The 17,864-nt window shown below is 39.6% G+C and overlaps 1 protein-coding gene across 1 annotated transcript in view; it reads right to left on the bottom strand.

The window, feature by feature from the left end:
- The window catches only part of lcor (ligand dependent nuclear receptor corepressor), a 74,628-nt gene that overhangs the window by 36,492 nt on the left and 20,272 nt on the right, over positions 1–17,864 (bottom strand). The window lies entirely within an intron of this gene.

The following is a 17,864-nucleotide window of genomic DNA, read 5'->3' as shown; positions in this document are numbered from 1 at the left end:
GAGACAAGCTTGACTGAGCAATTATAATGTACACACACACACACACACAGACACACACACACACACACTCATCTTACTTCCCTGATCTTAAAGCACTGGAACGCTTTACCTACCCAAGCTAATGTCACTCAGTTTTTATTAACTGTAAATACCCTCATTCTCGCTGTTGCTTGGCAACCACATATAGAGAAACATAAATACATATCGCACTTTTCAACCTGGACACCACCGCCTCCCCCACCCCACACTGACACACTCCACCCCACCCCCTCCCTCATCCTCTATTAAATGGAAATGAAGGCAGACAGAAACAGAGACAAAGACACACAAGCACACCTATGTGAACGAATCTGCATGTGTGTGTGTGTGTGTGTGTGTGTGTGTGTGTGTTTTCAGCAAGAAGGAAAGGTTAACAGAACATGTGCACACACTCACACACACAATTCCTTCAGGTATTGCCACTTGTCTCTCCACAGAGGGTCAATGTCTAGGGCCGTGTATTTCCAATTGAAAAAATAAACTAGCTGAATAAAACACAGCCTGCATCCAAATGTGTTTTCTTTGTTATAAAATGATTAAAGATGACCTCACGACAGCCGCCGCGTCACCTCAGCTCCTTCAGCAGCGAAGATTCACACTCCGACAGCTTGCTGACGGGAAAACTCATACAACGCAAAGTTGTTGACTTCAAAAGAATCTTATGTTCTTTGACCTTAAATCATCCAACTCTAAACAGTTTGTCCGCGAGGCAAGACCAAGAAACTTGTGGATGAATCATGAAAATGATCCACCAGTTATGGAAAATATACATTCACACGTCAGGGATCAAGTTCAGAGAGAATGGACACTTCTGTCGGACGCTCTTCTAAAACAGCAACAAAATAAAAAACAACAGCCTCAAAGTAAGTCAAACAATAAACACGATATATTACATGTAAATATTGTGTCATCTGTCATTTATGAACTGAGTGTGTCTGTCCTGCTCATTGAAAGAAAAATAATAATAATAATAATACTAATAACCAAACTGTTTTTTCTACTCATACTGCAGCTTTAAGGTTTATGTCCGAATTGGTTTAAGTTTAAATTTGAGTTAAGGTTTAGATTCAGCTTTAGCTTTTAGTTTATGTTTCGAGATACTGATCTGTGAAGGTTTAGGTTCATTAAAGAGCTCGAGTGTGTTATTAATGCATTCGATGGTGGACATGGTTGCTCGAGTCGTCTTTTAACTAGAAGGTCGAGGGTTCGATTCCAGGCACTGATGTGCCCATGTGTCCATGGGCAAAACACTGAGAGTCAAGGAGCTCATGACTTTGAATGAATATGAAAGGTATGTGACATAGATGTGTTGTATGAATGGGTGAGTGAATGGGTGTGAATAAGTGAACGGCAAAACTAGTGTACAGCTAGAGAGCCCCCACACACACACACACACACATACACACACACATCCTCTAAAACAAGGCCATGCTGAAAAACAAGGACATTCTCTGTAAATCATAGTAGTGAACATTGTTAAAGGGCAAGTGAACAAAATTCAGTTTTTAAATAATAGCACAGTTCAAACCTTAAACGCCAAGGGAAAAAAAATCAAATAGTTAATGATTTAAATCAGTCAAAGCCAAAACTCAAACCTTTCACTAATGTAGTCATCCTATCAACCTTTTCTGACGGACAGCAACAAACCCCGCCCCCCCTGTCCTCGCTTCACAAAACAGTAAAGTCGTATATGGTGGAATACACACACACACACACACAGAGGCACATCACAAAGTTCCCTTAAACCTGCACATGCAAAATTCATGTGGCCTACAAAGACAGCTTTGATAACAAAAAAGAAAAAAGAAATGGGGAAGCTTCAAAGAATTTTCAAAAGCTTTAATTCTTTTCCTCCTTTCCTGCTTCATGTGTTCATATAGAAACACAGCCCTGCTTTCAAGCTTTAGGGTAAAATAATTAGGGTTGTGGCGTAAGAATTCACCACTGAGAGTTAAAGGTAAACAGGCCTCTACAGTATCTGGATGCTTTTCACATTTTCACAAACATCTTTGCAGGCGGATGACGTAAAAGTCGAAGAATGGCTGCGTTCGCGAGAGTGGAGCTGTATATGTTTAAAAAAATAAAAAATGAGCATTACATTAATGACCTGTCCAGAGTGTGACCCGATCCCTGTGAACCTCATGTGGCAGATAAAGCAGTAGAAAACGGATGACTGAGCAACTCTAGCTCCAATTTCTCTCACGTCAGCGTCTGAAGCATGTGTGTGAGGAGCACCTGCACTCTCACAGCTCCAAGGGGAAGTGACCACAGGACACATTTGCCTCTCTTTGACGAACCGCTACAATTTTACACTTATTTTACACTTATATTAAGTTGTAGTCAGTATCTTATATCATGTTACAGCTCCTCCTCTTCTCTCTCTCTCTCTCTCTCCCCCTCTCTCTCTCTCAATCCCTGTCTCTTGCCCAGGCATGAGGCCTGGTGCTACAATTGGATGGGAGCGAGGTAGAGGATGTGATTGGCTGGATGAGATAACGGCAATAAAGTCTCTAAAGCCACAGGCAAAAAAGAAAGAAAGACTGAAAGCTCCAGGAATGTAGGTCAGTTAGTAAACACACTGAGCCCAAAAGCATTCACACATGAGATGGAAGACAGCGAGAGAGAGAGAGAGGGACACTGTATAGTGTGGCATCTGGGATTCTCTTGCTGTGTTACGCAAAAATACACGCACATGTGCATTACACACACACACACACACACACACACTGCCCCAATCTCTGAAACCTCCATTGTGTCACTTCGTTTCACTTCACAGAGTCCAGCAGCACAGCCGAGAGCAACGTGACATAAACTTAAGAGACTCGCGCACACACATGCACACACACACATGCACACACACACTAATACTTGCATGAAGCGAATCACAAGACATCGAGCTAATCCACATCTGTACCAGAAAGGACAAACAACAAAACTGTTACACTGCTCTCCAAACACATGTTAAATGCATGAATGAGGCTGAAAACATGATTTAAATAATAAAGTAGAGTTAGATTATGTAAACATACACAGACACACACACCTGACAAATGAAGCATTTAACCACACCATTCATTTTTCAGTCCTGATTGGTTTAAATATTGTTTATATATATATATGTCTATATATATATATATATATATATATATATATATATATATATATATATATATATATATATATATATATATGTATATATACATATATATATATATATATATATGTATATAAGTATATATATATGTATATAAGTATGTATATGTATACATGTATATATACATTTATCTGGAGAATTAAAACATATATCACAATATAAAGAGTGATGACAGAGGAAGAAGCACTGACGGAGCCTGACACTGCTGATTGACTAACACCGATGTGACATGTGTCATAAGCAAGCGTCAGCCTGTCCAACTTAGCCCGAGGCCAAACACAGTTATTGAGAGGAGGAGGGGACAGAGGTGGAGTCATTAGGAGAGACGCTGTATCAATATGAGCTGATATTCAGCTCAGTGTCTGTCATCGGCCGATCGGCAAGAATACGATGACGTTCACCAACGGAGACACTGTTGTTTTTCTTGGTTAATGAACTGACAAATTCATCTCATTGAAGAGGAAGTCGAATAACAGGCTAAAAAAATATTTGTGAGTGGAAATAATAGAGGTTGTTTTACTTTGTGTTGATTCAAACTGAGTGTGATAGTGTTTAGTTATAAGTTTTTAAATAAAACAGCACCATGGAGCCGTGATTTCATTATATGGTCAATAAAACAGGAACAATTGCTATTGCAATATGATTTTTGAATCAATTATTCTTTATCAATATAAAAAAGCAGCTTCCCACGATCTCCATTTGTATATATGTCCTATATGTATATGTATATGTATATGTATTCTTTGAGCACTGAGTCAGGCACCAATCTCAAGCAGGTGTCCATGTTACTGTCTCCTTCGTTGTCTCTTTTGACTCAAACGAGATTGTTTCCACCAATTGGACTGAAAAGTGTTGTGCTACATGGGCCATGTGCAGTCAGATTTGACGTTACATAGAGACTAAGTGTATGGTTGCATGTCGGTTTCACACAAACTACTGCAGTCCCTGATGGACGGCATCAAAAAGTTTGCAACCACGACGCCACTGTAGGCTCCAACACATTACTGATTTACACAGTTTTTCAGCTGTTTTCCAGGGGTCCCCCTCTCATCCTGGGGGTCACCCGCTGCTGCCTCTTTTGCCAACCCTGTTGCAGCAGCCCTGCTCAGTGTGGACATGGCAACAGGGAAATCTAGCAAACACAACAAGGCGGGAAGAAACTCCTCCCTTTGCTGATGTACCACTGCTTTACTGTGTGTTGAGAGCAACAGAGCTGATCAAAAATGCATTCATAACACTCTTGTCAAATCAGAGCGTGCCCCACACACACACACACACGTGCATCGACTCACAAGCATGTTCAAAAACAGCTTCTCCCATTTCCAGTATCGGTGGGAAAGAACTCGACACAGAGCAGAGCAGAGCATGGGGGCAGAGAAGCAGTGAAGGAGCAACATGGCTTTTGGCTTTCTTGTGACCACTGGACCTGAGCTATATATAGCCCTGCATCGGAATTAATAATTTAGCATGACCAAAGCCTTTAGAACAGGGCCCCTTGCCCAGCCCCTATCAAATCAATACCTAATTAACTCTAACAGGGGTCTGCTGGGCTTAAAGCGATAGTTCGGATTTTTTAAAGTGTGCTTGTATGAGATATTGACATAATAGTCAGTGCTGACTGCGCTATGAACACTGCTACCATTAAGAACTGAAAACATGGCTGCCAGCCACTTAACAAAATGCTCACCGAGTAAAATCTGTGCCATCGAAATTCTAGGACATTAAAAAATAAGCTTTGTCTCGCTGTTCCGTTGCCATTTCCCGCTGGAAACTCCTGAACCAAAGAAAATCAGAATGAGTGGTTCATGTTGACACAGGAGCCGTTGGTCCACTGTTGCCTCCTTTTGTAAAAGGTGTGTCTTGTAGATAAATCTCAATAAAGGACTTCATACAATGACTTCATACACATACTTTATATGTGTCATAAAATGACACATATAAGGTAATTAATGGAGGCAACAGTGGATCAACAAACTTTAGTTTGAAGGCGAAAAGTCGGTCTCATGGGGACAAGAAAATAAGATTGAGGAGCTTTTTGTTTAGTTTTTTCTTTGTGTCTCTGGACAAGTCTGTTAGGTCCATATCAGAGGTTATCTACTTCCATTATAGATTATATTATAATATATTATAATATAATATATATAATATATTATATATTCACAAAAACACACCATTATGCAGATCTGTTGGGTTTTTTTGCGGGAAAATTGCACCATCAAAAGTGGAGTTACAGACAACACAACTAGCTAATAGCAGACACTGCTGTTTAGAATGTACCTCCTGTAGCACATGTGACCCAGAGTTCACACTTCACTCTCAGTTAAAAGGTCCAAGAACTTTCTCATGCAACGCATATGTGCTGGAAGCGATTCATGCCGTCTATTCTCAGCTATAATGTAATGACCATTGACTTCAAAAATGGTAATAACGTTGCAGTTGAGCAATATCTTGAAGACAATTCACAGTTGGATAATATCCCTAATTAATTCAGGAAACAAAGCAAAAGTGGACACAGCAATAACAAGCTCCCCTCATCCACTGAGACGTAAACAAAGCCCAAAACTGCGAGACAGAGCTGCAGGGAGTCCATATATAAATATAAAAGGCAGCTTATAAGTTATATGTTGTAAACAGCTCATAAGATTCTGGTCAATAAACAGGCATGAGAACTGAGGTGAAGGCAGCCATAGGTCTTCTACAATCAGTTGTTTACCCAAACCATCTGAGCCTGAACACTTAGGAGTTGTGGTGCAGGAGCTAAAGCGGGTCATCCATTATCTAGGAGGTCTGAGGTTTGATCCCTGGCTCCTCAAATCAGTGTGCGGAATCATCCGTGGACAAAACACTGACGGCAGAGTTACCACAAAACAAAGCACATTCCACTTATTGATTAAAACGTTGTTTTTTTTTTGTCTAAGGTGGCTGCTGGCCTTACATACTGTAAACTACAGCTTGAAAAAAAGACTAATTCACAAAATAAAACATCATTCAGTTAGTCTAAAATAGATAATCTATTTTCTGGACTGCTCAGTTAGAATAATTGTAGCAAAAATACACCAGTCTTCGGTTGACAATCAAGAATGCAGTCTCCTCATATTTGCTGGGAACAAAGTGACATAAAACAGATCTAAAACATAATCCTCAGACTAGGTTATCTTTTTTTATTAGCTGAGTCTGTTGTTTAATGGCTAAAATCAGTTTTTTCTTGTGTCCCCACTGGGAGTGAGAGTCCGTGTCTCCATCTGATTCTCAGTGCAGGGACCACACAGATTAATCAGTGCTGACTGTGTCATTACCTCTTACAACGGCACTTCAAAAAATTCTACATTAGTATTTAGGACCCACCAGTCTGTCCTCATCCTCATCCACAGCCTTAAAAACACTGAGATTAAAGCTAAAACCTGACAAGGCAAAAACACAGAACTGCAAAAACTAATTTTCAAGAAAGTGAAATAAACCTAATCTTGGGGAAATTGGTCTTATTTTTTGCCTAAAAAGAAAAAAATCTAATTTTGCTTGCTAGTTAACCTGGTTACAACTGACAACCTTCTCACCTCCATTTAAAACTTTTGCTTTAGGTTTGCAGAAAAGTGAAACGTTCTAATAGATTTATATAAGTGAATAGTTTGAGTGCAGCAGCACAAACAGGCACCGAGAAGTGATTTACAAACATCACAGCAGTGGAAAAGAGCAACACAATCCTTTTTTTACTTCTGCAGGAAAACAAACTTCAGTGGAATTGTTGAGCTTTTTTGTGTGTGTGTGACTGTGAGAACAAATATAAAAGCTTGTTTACTGAGAGTCACCACCACCTCTGGTATAATGTGTGCACATGCGTGTGCTGTGTATGTATGTATGTATGTGTGCACATGCATGTGTGGGTGTGTGTCCTGGGGAATGAGGAGGGAAATGAATAAAGCAAATATTTGCATGATTGGCCAAAGGCGTGGTGAGAGTCAAACGCGCACACACACACATGAAAACACACAGCCTAAACGCGCTGTGTCGATTCAATCTGACGGCTTCTCGGCAAACCAAATCCCTAATCTCATCTCATCTCTCGTTCTCTGAAGTATCCGGTGATGAGCTCAAAGGAGGCTGATGTGCGCTGGCAGCTATTTCTGTGACTAACACACTACCATAACACACACACACACACACACACACACTACCATCACGCACACGCACGCTTGTTAACACACTGTAAAAGCAATCAGAGCTGGGTGTTGTCTTGAAGGAAGATGACTCAACCCATGAACACACACATCATACTGTGGATTTGGAGACTTTACATTGTGTTTTTTGTGGCATGGAGCCAGTCACACTTCATTTGAACGCGGTCATGGCTCGGGGAAGGAGAAAAAAAAGAAAAGAAAGTAGGTCGGGCTCTCTGATTGGTTGACTAATCACCCCTAACATCAAGTGATGGTGTGTGTGTGTGTGAAGAATCACTCTCTGCTACTGTACACGGGGCCAATGCACACGGGGCACACTCTACTGTACATGCCAGGCTTTATTTTGAAAAATGCAAACGACTGGTCCAGGCAAATTTAGGGCAGGCTGGGCTCGGGCGTGGTGCTGCCCTCATTCTGTTCACTTTGCTCATTTCAGCAGATGTCGAAGCAGAAGGAAAAGAAAAGGGAGGAATCAGTGCAATTACTTGTCTAATTATCTAATTATTTCATTACATGGTGGAGAGCAGGAAGGAGGATGATGATGGTGCCTGCGTTTCCTTCCCTCCCTGACCTGCTGTCGTTCCGCTAACGACACCTGGACATATCTCAAAGTCTAACCTTCCTGCACAGGCCCTCTGCTCTGGATTCTCTGCAGATTTCACTGCTATTTACGTCCTCGGCCTCCAACACAAACATTATTTCCCACTCTTTTCATTTGCATGTTCTTTCTAAAGCAAGAATGCACGGGGATATTAAAGAGCTAACGGGAAACAAATTAAAAACACTTTAAGGAGAGACAGGGGAGTTTGTGCAAATGTGGAGAGGTGGGTGTTGGTGGGAGGAGGAAAGGGAATAGGGATGATTAGCAGGGTGAAAAATGGGAGTGCTAATTGGCGGATTCTTTTATTTTCTGCCAATTAACCTGCTAAAGTGATAAATGTTGACAATGTGAGGGAGATAAAGAGCAGAGAGGAGGCAGGAAGGTAAACTGGGCCAAGTCTGAACTGACTGACTGTCTGTGTCATCGAGGTATGACAGCACTGGTTTCTATGACTGTGGCTCCATTAAATTCACATGGTAATGTCATGTGTTTTGGATCCTAAAAATAACGGAAACGGAAACCGGAAAAGCTGCTTTAGTGAAGAAAAAAAGAGGCCATGATACAATTATCTATTTGGAAAAGCCCAAATCTTATTATGGTTTGCACAAATGTAGCAATGAACCACAGATAAGTCTGATATGCTTATTTAAAGATAAAGGGAGAGGAAAAAATGATTTGTATTGAAGTCTTTCTGAGCGCTGACTGAGAAAAGAGAATTGTGAACGCTAAGTGCCTCACAGCAACAAGGTTCTAAGTTGAAATCTAAGTTTGACCGTGACATTTCTATTTGGAGTTTGCATTATCTCACCAGCGTGTGTGTGTGTGTGTGTGTGTGTGTGTTTGCAAACATTCAAGACATATCTGGATCAGCAGTTCTAAACCATCTGCTTCTGTGCCCCTGAACCGTTTCTGTTCATTAACTTCATGTGTTACTTGCCAAACCAAACATATTTCAGTTTTTTCACACATTCAGTCTGTCCAATTCTTCTTCTTCTTTTTTCTATTTTTAAAATGCTATATGAGACAAACAGTAAGTTTACTTTGACATTTCAGGTGTGGTAAAACATCTCTATATATGCCGCATATACTGCGTATGTTAACCTCTAGTTTCACTTTCTATACAGAAGTTGAAACTAGAAGTTGACAGACAGACGTACAGTTGTCAATGACGCTCTGTACACATAGGTCTACCTGTGATTGAACCTGTGGTGAAAGATTGCTTTCACGGTCTATTTTGAATCTTCTTCTCGAGAAAAAGCCACACAACTCACTTGCATGTGAGGGCTCCATGGCTGCTGTTATCTGATAATGTGGGTGCCTCATTAAAAACACGCTACTCATTCATCCAGTGTGACCCAGGCCTTAGAAACCCTGTACCACACCTTCACAAGACATCACTTAATTCAAACCAACTTCTACAGACACATACTGAATAACTGAGCCTTTCAGTCAATGTCAGATTAGTTATGCTTAGCATTAATAAAGACAAAAGGGAAATATAATTAAATGTAATTGACTTCAAAATAAGTCGTAAAGAATGAATGAATGTCTTGGTATCACCTCTGCCCAAGTTCAACAGTCACACATCTTGCATTAACATACAATAAAGGTACATAAAAACATGCACTCAACTCTGCTGAAGCTCCCATTGTACCGTCTTTAAATACAACTTGTTTAACTATGATTCATTTTTGAAGTACTTTCTGACCCTTGATCCAACGCCTCTAAAGCATACATACTTCCCTCTTTCCCCATGAAAAAGAGTTTCTCATTTCTAAAGCCGGTACATGCCCCTCTCCACATTATTCTGTAGATCTTTAATTACTACAAGGATGCAAAAAAAAGAGAAAAAACATGTGAGTTACATAAAAATGTCAAAGATACAACAATAATAGAAGAAATGAACTGAGCTGCAGAGAGTTTTGTAATGCCTGCAGAGATGGGGGACATTTTTCTCCACTCCGCGACCTCTCTGAATATAATTTCGGGTCAGAAGAACACATTTTTATTTGCAAAGAAAATTACATCCAAAATATTTCACAGATATAGGGTCCTCATTTTTCAATCAAAAATATTAGCTTGAAAAAGAAGAATGTCACAGAAAGAGAAATGTTTTTAAACTGTTATCGAGACCTTGTCTTTTAGAGAACATCTCGCTTCGACACATAATGGCCTCCGCTAAGCACTCAAGACTGCCATTTCTAAAGGGTGGCAATTTGCAATTCACAACAAACTGAGGCCTTTCAAACTGAAGAGGGTGACACATGGCACTCTCTCTGACCTTGAAGTCTTCTGGGTTTTTCATGTTTGTTTTGTCTTTGGTTGGCATTGTCACTCCCTCCTTGAGAATGACAGTCAAGCATCAGCCAATCATGAAAATAACCTTTCTGGCACGGCAGGGTTAAGGCACAAAACATCCTTTTGGAAACAGGGACATTCAACAGACTTTGGACCACTAAGCCTCATGTCCACTAAGTAGCATAGTATAATTCATTTTGTAACAAAATAAGCAGTCATACTGTATGTCCCGTTTTTTTGGCTCCTACAGAACGAAGCGAGTCACACTGCAGTGTGCAATAATAACGGTTGTTTACATTTGTGTTCCGTTCCCCATGTTCCAGTTGAGAAGTCAGAAATGCAAACAGACGCTGGGCTAGCCATTGTTAGCAATATCAGTGGTAAGTGGTATTTTGCACACAAACAATGTAGCAACATGTCTACGGTTAAAAAGGAAACATCGCTATGTGTACGACTGATTTAAAGGCTAATGTAGAAGTGTTCGTATCCCATTTTTGTTTCCAAGTTAGAAATCTGACTGGAACGGCCCCATGATCTCGGAAATTCAGAGTTCTGACTACAAATGGAACGCACCATATTTCAGTGCAGCCTTCTCTCAGAGAAAACCCGTCTTCTTGATTGTTAACATGTGGTTAATTTTAGAAATACATTGTACTGTGTCACGCTGTTTACATACATATATACATATATATACACATACTATATATATATATATATATACACATATATATATATATATGTACATATATATATACATATATAAACGCTATTTACACACTGTTCAAAAGTTACCCGTATGAAGGCTCTGGTGTCCATATAATTTGGAAACAAAATTGTGACAACACCGGTGCTACCAACAACACTGGACATTTTCATAATCGTATTATATCACATCATATCACATGCCCCCTGATTATCAACCTGCTTCACAATAACTTTGCACCGAGCCAAATTCAGCGTTTTCGCCTTCTCGCCTTTGTCGATTGAAAACTGCAGCAGTCATGTAAATCTGAGATTGTTGTAGATACTAAAAGATGCTAAAACGCTTGTCTGAAAGGCGAGGGAAGATCACAGAGGAATTTTAGCCTGCAGGCACTGGAAGCAACACTGGCGGGAAACATCTGTTTAGGTGGCAAACAAGTCAACAATCATAGGTTGAATCTCCTCGTTAGCATCACAGAGCTGCAGAACCGACACCTTTGTGCGCCTCATTATCTCTTCCCGTGGAGCCTCTGAGCCCAGTCTTCCCCTGGTAATTACCATCAAGTCCTTTGCAAAGCGAGGTGAAGATCTGATGATCTAAATTACATTATTTTTTTAGGAGTAAAGAATAATGGCTCTACTTTTCAAAAAGTAAAGAGAAAACACGCATGAGACAAATGAGGCAGAACGTCAAACAAAGAAACAGACTCTGGATGGAGCGCAAACAAGGCTGACTTCTAATCTTTTTAGTTGCGCCAAAGTCAGATGGGTAAGCGGCAACGTTCACAACTCCAGCATAATTATGAGGCCAATAAGCAGCACATTCTCAAAGATAAAGAGTCACTCTCAGCATGGAGCGACGTCCAGTTGGGTTCAAACATTGCATTACAAACACAGCAACATCACCATCAGGAATAATTACAGAAAAATGTGATGGCCATTCCCTAAACAATCACTCACACTCCACTGCATCTCAGTCAAAGGTTTTATCATCTCGGTGTGTGCAATGTCGGCCTGGTGGTTCTGGAGAGGAGGAGTTTTTTTAATGACATCATTAATAAAGTAACACATGGAGGAAGTTGTATGACACACAGAGACTTCCCACATGGATCACACATGGCTCACACATCTCTTTTGCCGCTGTAATGTAGCTCATTAGACATGTGAGGTGTGTTAATGAAACTCAACTCTGTAAAAAAAATAAAAGAAGGCACCATGCGTGTTTAAAAAAAACCATTCAATCATTTGGCTTTCTTACTGTCATGTAAACAACTGTCATGTAAACAAGTCCGACTAAAATCGAGCTAGTCGGACTGGGTTGGACTTGGTGTGATGTGTATGCACCAGAGTTTCCTCCCTGGTCTTTGAAGTACAAGGAGACGACGTATAAACTGCAGAAAAGAACACAGCAAGAACACGACGACATCAGTGAGGCCAAAGGCTAGAGAGATGAAGAGACAAAATCCATGCTTACGATCCATCTTGCCATTCGCTGTTTGTTTTTTTGTCACGTAGCGATAAACAGGAAACTGATTCAATACGCTGTAATTTATAAATAGATAGAGCACCACCTACGGAGGCAGAGTCAGGCATACATGGCCAATAACTTGGTTTTCTCCTCTGCATGTTGTTTGTCTTAGTTGGACTACAGCCGTAGCTCCATTAAATTGTGCATGTAAATGTACTGACTGAGAACCTCACACAGCTACAGCTCAGTGCTGTGAGATTATCACTACCAGACCACGCCCCCCCTGAAGCCACTCTCTCTTACTCAGTACTCGCTCTCTTTAGGCACCAAAATTTGCCAAAAACTGACGATGAACACGAATCATGATCATTTGGTCTCAACCATTAAAAGCAGGGGTGTCAAACTCATTTTTGTTCAGGGGCCACATACAGCACAATTTTATCTCAAGTGGGCCGGACCAGTAAAAATAGTAAAATAATAGCATAATAACCTATGAACAACAAGAACTCCTTGCTTTTGTTTTACATTTAATGAAGGATATTTTTACAAAACATGACATTTCTTGAGACATATAAGTGCAATTTCAACAATATCATGCCTAAATGTACTATTTACACATCACACTGGATCTAAAATGGCACAAAAATTTAGTCACAAGTATCTGGAAGAGAAAAATATTGTATTTGACAATACGTTTAGATTGTAATCGTAGTGTGAAATTTGAACAAATTCATCCTGTGGGCCGGATTGGACCCTCTGGAGGGCCGGATCTGGCCCCCGGGCCGTATGTTTGACACCCCTGATTAAAAGTATCACGTTCATTACCCCACCCTACTTTTACCCTAATAGATTACTTTAGTATCAAAACACAAACCTTTCTATGGGGCTTTTTTACGGGTTAGAACCTGAACATTTCCCAGTATGAGAAAGACTTGATCAACATGTAAATGGTCAAAGTTGAAAGAAGAGACAGATCTCTTAGACACGGACAGTTTCCCACAGCATTTCTGCTGAAGACTAAAATACACACTCAATGAGGAGTTTTCATGTTGTGTCTTTCCCAGAGATTGACATCTATGACACTATCTGCTCACATGTCTGCTTCTGTAGTGATGGACCTTGAAGTCATCATTCTGCGTGTTGATGTTCCTCCCTGAGCAACAAAAGGAAACTTTGTTCTCCAGAATCTAAACTTGAAAAGAACATCTCAGGAACTAACCAAGGGTCCGGAACTCAAACAAGAAAATGTATTATCCCCACATCTTTTTGTTAAAAGAATTCAATCATTCCAGCTGATGTCATGGTTTCTTTGGCTTTTTTGTCATTCCCTCTGAACTTCTAAATTGTTTTCTACAGTTTGCAAAAACAGGTAAAAAAAAATGCCTCTGGTTACAGGAAGTGAACAGATAATGTAATGAAAGACTCTCTCTCGCACACACACACAAACACACACACAAGAAGCTGTCTACTGACAGTCAGTGACTCATTAAACCCACACTTGCAACTGGGTAAAGATATAGACACAGAAATACACTAACACACACGCAGATCAAACACACTATTTGTTTTGATTTTGTGTAGCAGCAGAAGCATCAGGCAGTGTCACTGCACTCAACAGTCTCATCTGGTCCACACTTGACCTCCATTTGACTTGATTTAACCGTCCAAAGAGAGAGAAGAGGAGAGAAAGAGAGAAAGAGAGTGAGAGGGAAAGATTAGGAGTGACATCATGTTTAGAGTACAGCTGAGCTACCAAAGAGCGGACAATCCAATTTGTGCAGGCAGGACCTTGGACAGGTCCCCCTCCCCTTATCCAAACACAGCAGTGGAGGGAGGGGTGTGGTGGCCTTTTTTTTTTTCCTTTTTTGGTTAAGCATTAATGTAAATTCAGTGGCGAGGTCTGAGGTAAAGGTTTTATATTTTACTTTCTAATTTTTGCACCAATAATACCATGCATCTGTTTTACAAAGGACACTTTAGGAATGGGATGATATATGGTTTTGATTAACTAGCGATGAATTGATTAATCGCATACAGTCCTAGTGATTTATTTTGCAACAATAATTCTCTTCTCAATCTGATACTTAAATGATAAAGTCCAATACAACAACATGTAAACAATAAATCAAACCTAAATGTTTCATTAGTTACAGGCAGCATGATGTAAAGAGAGAATCCCACCCCCCATCACAGCCATTTTTATATCCGATTTATTTTAAGTGGCTGCTACAGCTAGATGATAAATGCATTAGCACAAATGCGTCATCAACAATTAAGGAGTTTAAAACACTATATCACACAATATTACCATCAGAAGAAATTCAAAGTTAAGATATTGGTATCATATCAGACACAATAAAATGGTATTCAGCCATCCCTAAGAATACATTTGTCTTCTATTTGTTATTTATTAGCAGAGTGCAAGCTTAAGTGTGTTTTGGAGGAGTTTAAAGCAGGAGTTTACTCAGACATCAATGTTATTTTTGTTTGGTTAATCATGTCGTTTAATTATTCATATCATCTCATGCTCGGACATTTCTGTCTTTCTCACAGTAAACGGAGGTAAACAAAAGAATCCAGGGGTTTGAGATCTGACCACAATCATAGTGTTCCCGTGGAAACCTCTCAAAAAATACCAGTGGCAATTTTTTTGCATTTTTGGAAAAATGCGTGAGCAAAGAAAAACTGCTGAAATACTTCCCTCCGTTGCACTTTACCTAAGCCTGTGCTCTGTCTGATCATTAAAGGATAAGGGCTCTGCAGCAGCTGCCTCATTATTCTCACATTTTGTTATTTACCTCTGACTCTCTGCTGAACAAAGAGCTGATGCTGCCTGCAGCTGCTCAGGTGTCCTTGTTTACGGTGCCTCCTCAGGTGCAAACTGGAGGAAACGGTGAACACAGTCATGTGGCCTGTGGTTATTATTATCAACAATAATAATAATAATAACTTAAAAAAAAAAGAAAACCTGCAAAAGGCTGCTTAACGGTTTCAGCTTTACCTCTGACAGTGAAGCAGCTGCAGGTCGTCTTTTTAAAAAACTACTTTGTAAATACAGCACCTTTAAAAAAGGTGAAGTTCTTTGATAGACAAAGCAAAAAGTCACATTTTGTTAAGCAAATGAGGTTTCCTGGTTGCAGCATGGTGAGTACACGTCCCTTTCGTGTTATTGCAGTGGGAATATCTGTCAGCGTCGGGCGCACAAAACATGACATGTGAATGAAAACGTCGACATTTACGAGAAGATATTAGACAAGTCATTCCTAAAAGGGTTGATTCTGTATAATGCATTTAAACGTCTAACTTCTGCATGTTAAGAAATAACGTGTAACATGTATGCATTAATATAGCTCATAACTATGTACGGACATTAGCCAGAACATTTCCAACACACAGGGAGACAACAATCCCCATGATCCCAAGCTGCTTCCTGACCTCATCTTTAGTTTTTGGAAGAAATTATACTACATTTACTATGCTTTTAATTCCAGGTTCACTTTTCATTTCTACACTATTGTATTAAGTAAAAGACGTTTTAGGAGTTTCTTGAAATTTTTCAGATCCACTTGATTGAATTTTAGGACCAACAAATGTACAATTCTGTCAGGTCTACAAATAAGTAAGTAAGTAAGTGGATTAGGTAGCTCAGGTCTTTCACTAAACAAAGTGTAAAGATGAAAAGAGCACGGGATCACTAACAACTGATGCAAACAGTCAAATTAAATTAAAATAAATGGAAAATAAGAAGTGTAGAATGAAATACATTGACTATTGGCTTTTTAATGCATCTATATGCCTACGCAGATGGGTGTTAATAAAATGAATCTCCAAGTAGTTCTGTTCAGTGATGTAACTTTTCATATTGCTAGTTAGTAATAGTTTTAGTATAATTGAGTTAATCAGGAAGGATTTTCATTATCTTGGTTTAATCAGTGTTATTCAATTGTTAGATAGGAAAAAAGAAGCAGCTCCCATTAATGCAGCTAATAGGAGTCTAATTAATGAGGACATACAGCAAGTGCATGACATATTGTTTAAGTTTGAACGTGCGTAAGAGTCCAGAGGAGATTGAATTCTAATTCGCCCAGTGGATGCAGAGAACTATTATTACTGAATAACAAACTACATTTTCACATGTAATCATATCAAATTCCAGTCGCGTCTCATCTGTTCAGTTGGTGAAAAATGAAATTATCTAATGAAGCCGGAAAAACATTAGTGCAGGTAAACATTCGCTCGCACTCTCCCTGAGAACTGGCAACATTTCCAAGGAAGATTAGACCATCACTGTAAGTGCAAAACTGAGAGACGCGTCACATTAAAGCAGCTCGGGTCTGACATTTTGTTTCTGAAACAGACACAAGTAAGTAAAACAGACAAACTGGGCTCTGTAGTCCTGATCAAACTGCCTTAAACACAACCAAACATTTCTTTATTCCTTTAGTGAGCTGAAAGAGATTCTGAGATTTTATATTTCTGAAAAAAAAATCAAAAAATAAATCTATTTAATTTTTTAAATGTTTTTCAAAGTATTTAATGTTGTCTAAAAACAACAGCAGCAACAAGATTTTACCAAGTGTGTAAATGCAAACATAAAGGCCTATATATGTACATTTTACATAATTTTTCCTAAATACAGCATAGGTTTAGCAAAATTAAAAGTGAACCACTCAGTATATTAGAGCATTTACAAAAGACAATTTAAGTAATGCACCCATTTCATTTGAAAATACACACACACAAGTACCATGTTAGCTTTAGACTCTGTAATGTCCTTAACTCTTTAAATCTCTGCTAATTATAACATTTAAATGGTTTGCATCATTTACAAGTGTTGAAAGTAGCCACTGTATCGTGTGACGACAGTCTTGAGTAACTTTAGGTCATAGGAAGTGAGAGCTCGGCTTCTTTCTGTCCGTTTAACTCGAGACATGAGTGGTTGGTCATCCTGCGGCGGCACACGACACAGAAACAGGCCGCCGGATTATTTAGGTTCAACTGCATTGTAACTCTGTTCATTTGCTAATAGGCTGCTCAGCTTCCTTGTGATTTCATACATGTGAATAAATAACCTTGCATGTGTAATTGAAAGCATGTAAACCACTGGATTTGACAGATGTGACTGACTGCGTGTATTATGCTGGGCATGTTTTTGGGTTTTCTTTGGACTTATTGTCGTAATGACAACTGTGGGTTTCACTCTTGTGTCTGCTTGTTGATGGAGGCTCGTGCCTCACAATATGTCTCATTTAGTGCATATAACCCCCCATGCACACACACACACACACACACTAGCATACATAAATATAGAGTTAGTCAATCAGTCAGTCAGCATGAGGCCCCAGTAAAAGCCTTCACCGTGTGTTTATGGTGAGAGGGGGGAGGAGACGGTTGAAGCTCGCAGTGGGGTGTCTTCTCTCTCTCTCT

This window comes from Solea senegalensis, linkage group LG6, assembly GCF_019176455.1.
Source record: "Solea senegalensis isolate Sse05_10M linkage group LG6, IFAPA_SoseM_1, whole genome shotgun sequence".
Taxonomy (NCBI): Eukaryota; Metazoa; Chordata; class Actinopteri; order Pleuronectiformes; family Soleidae; genus Solea; species Solea senegalensis.
Note: the sequence above shows the minus strand (reverse complement) of the source record. Positions and strands in the feature narration are given on the sequence as shown.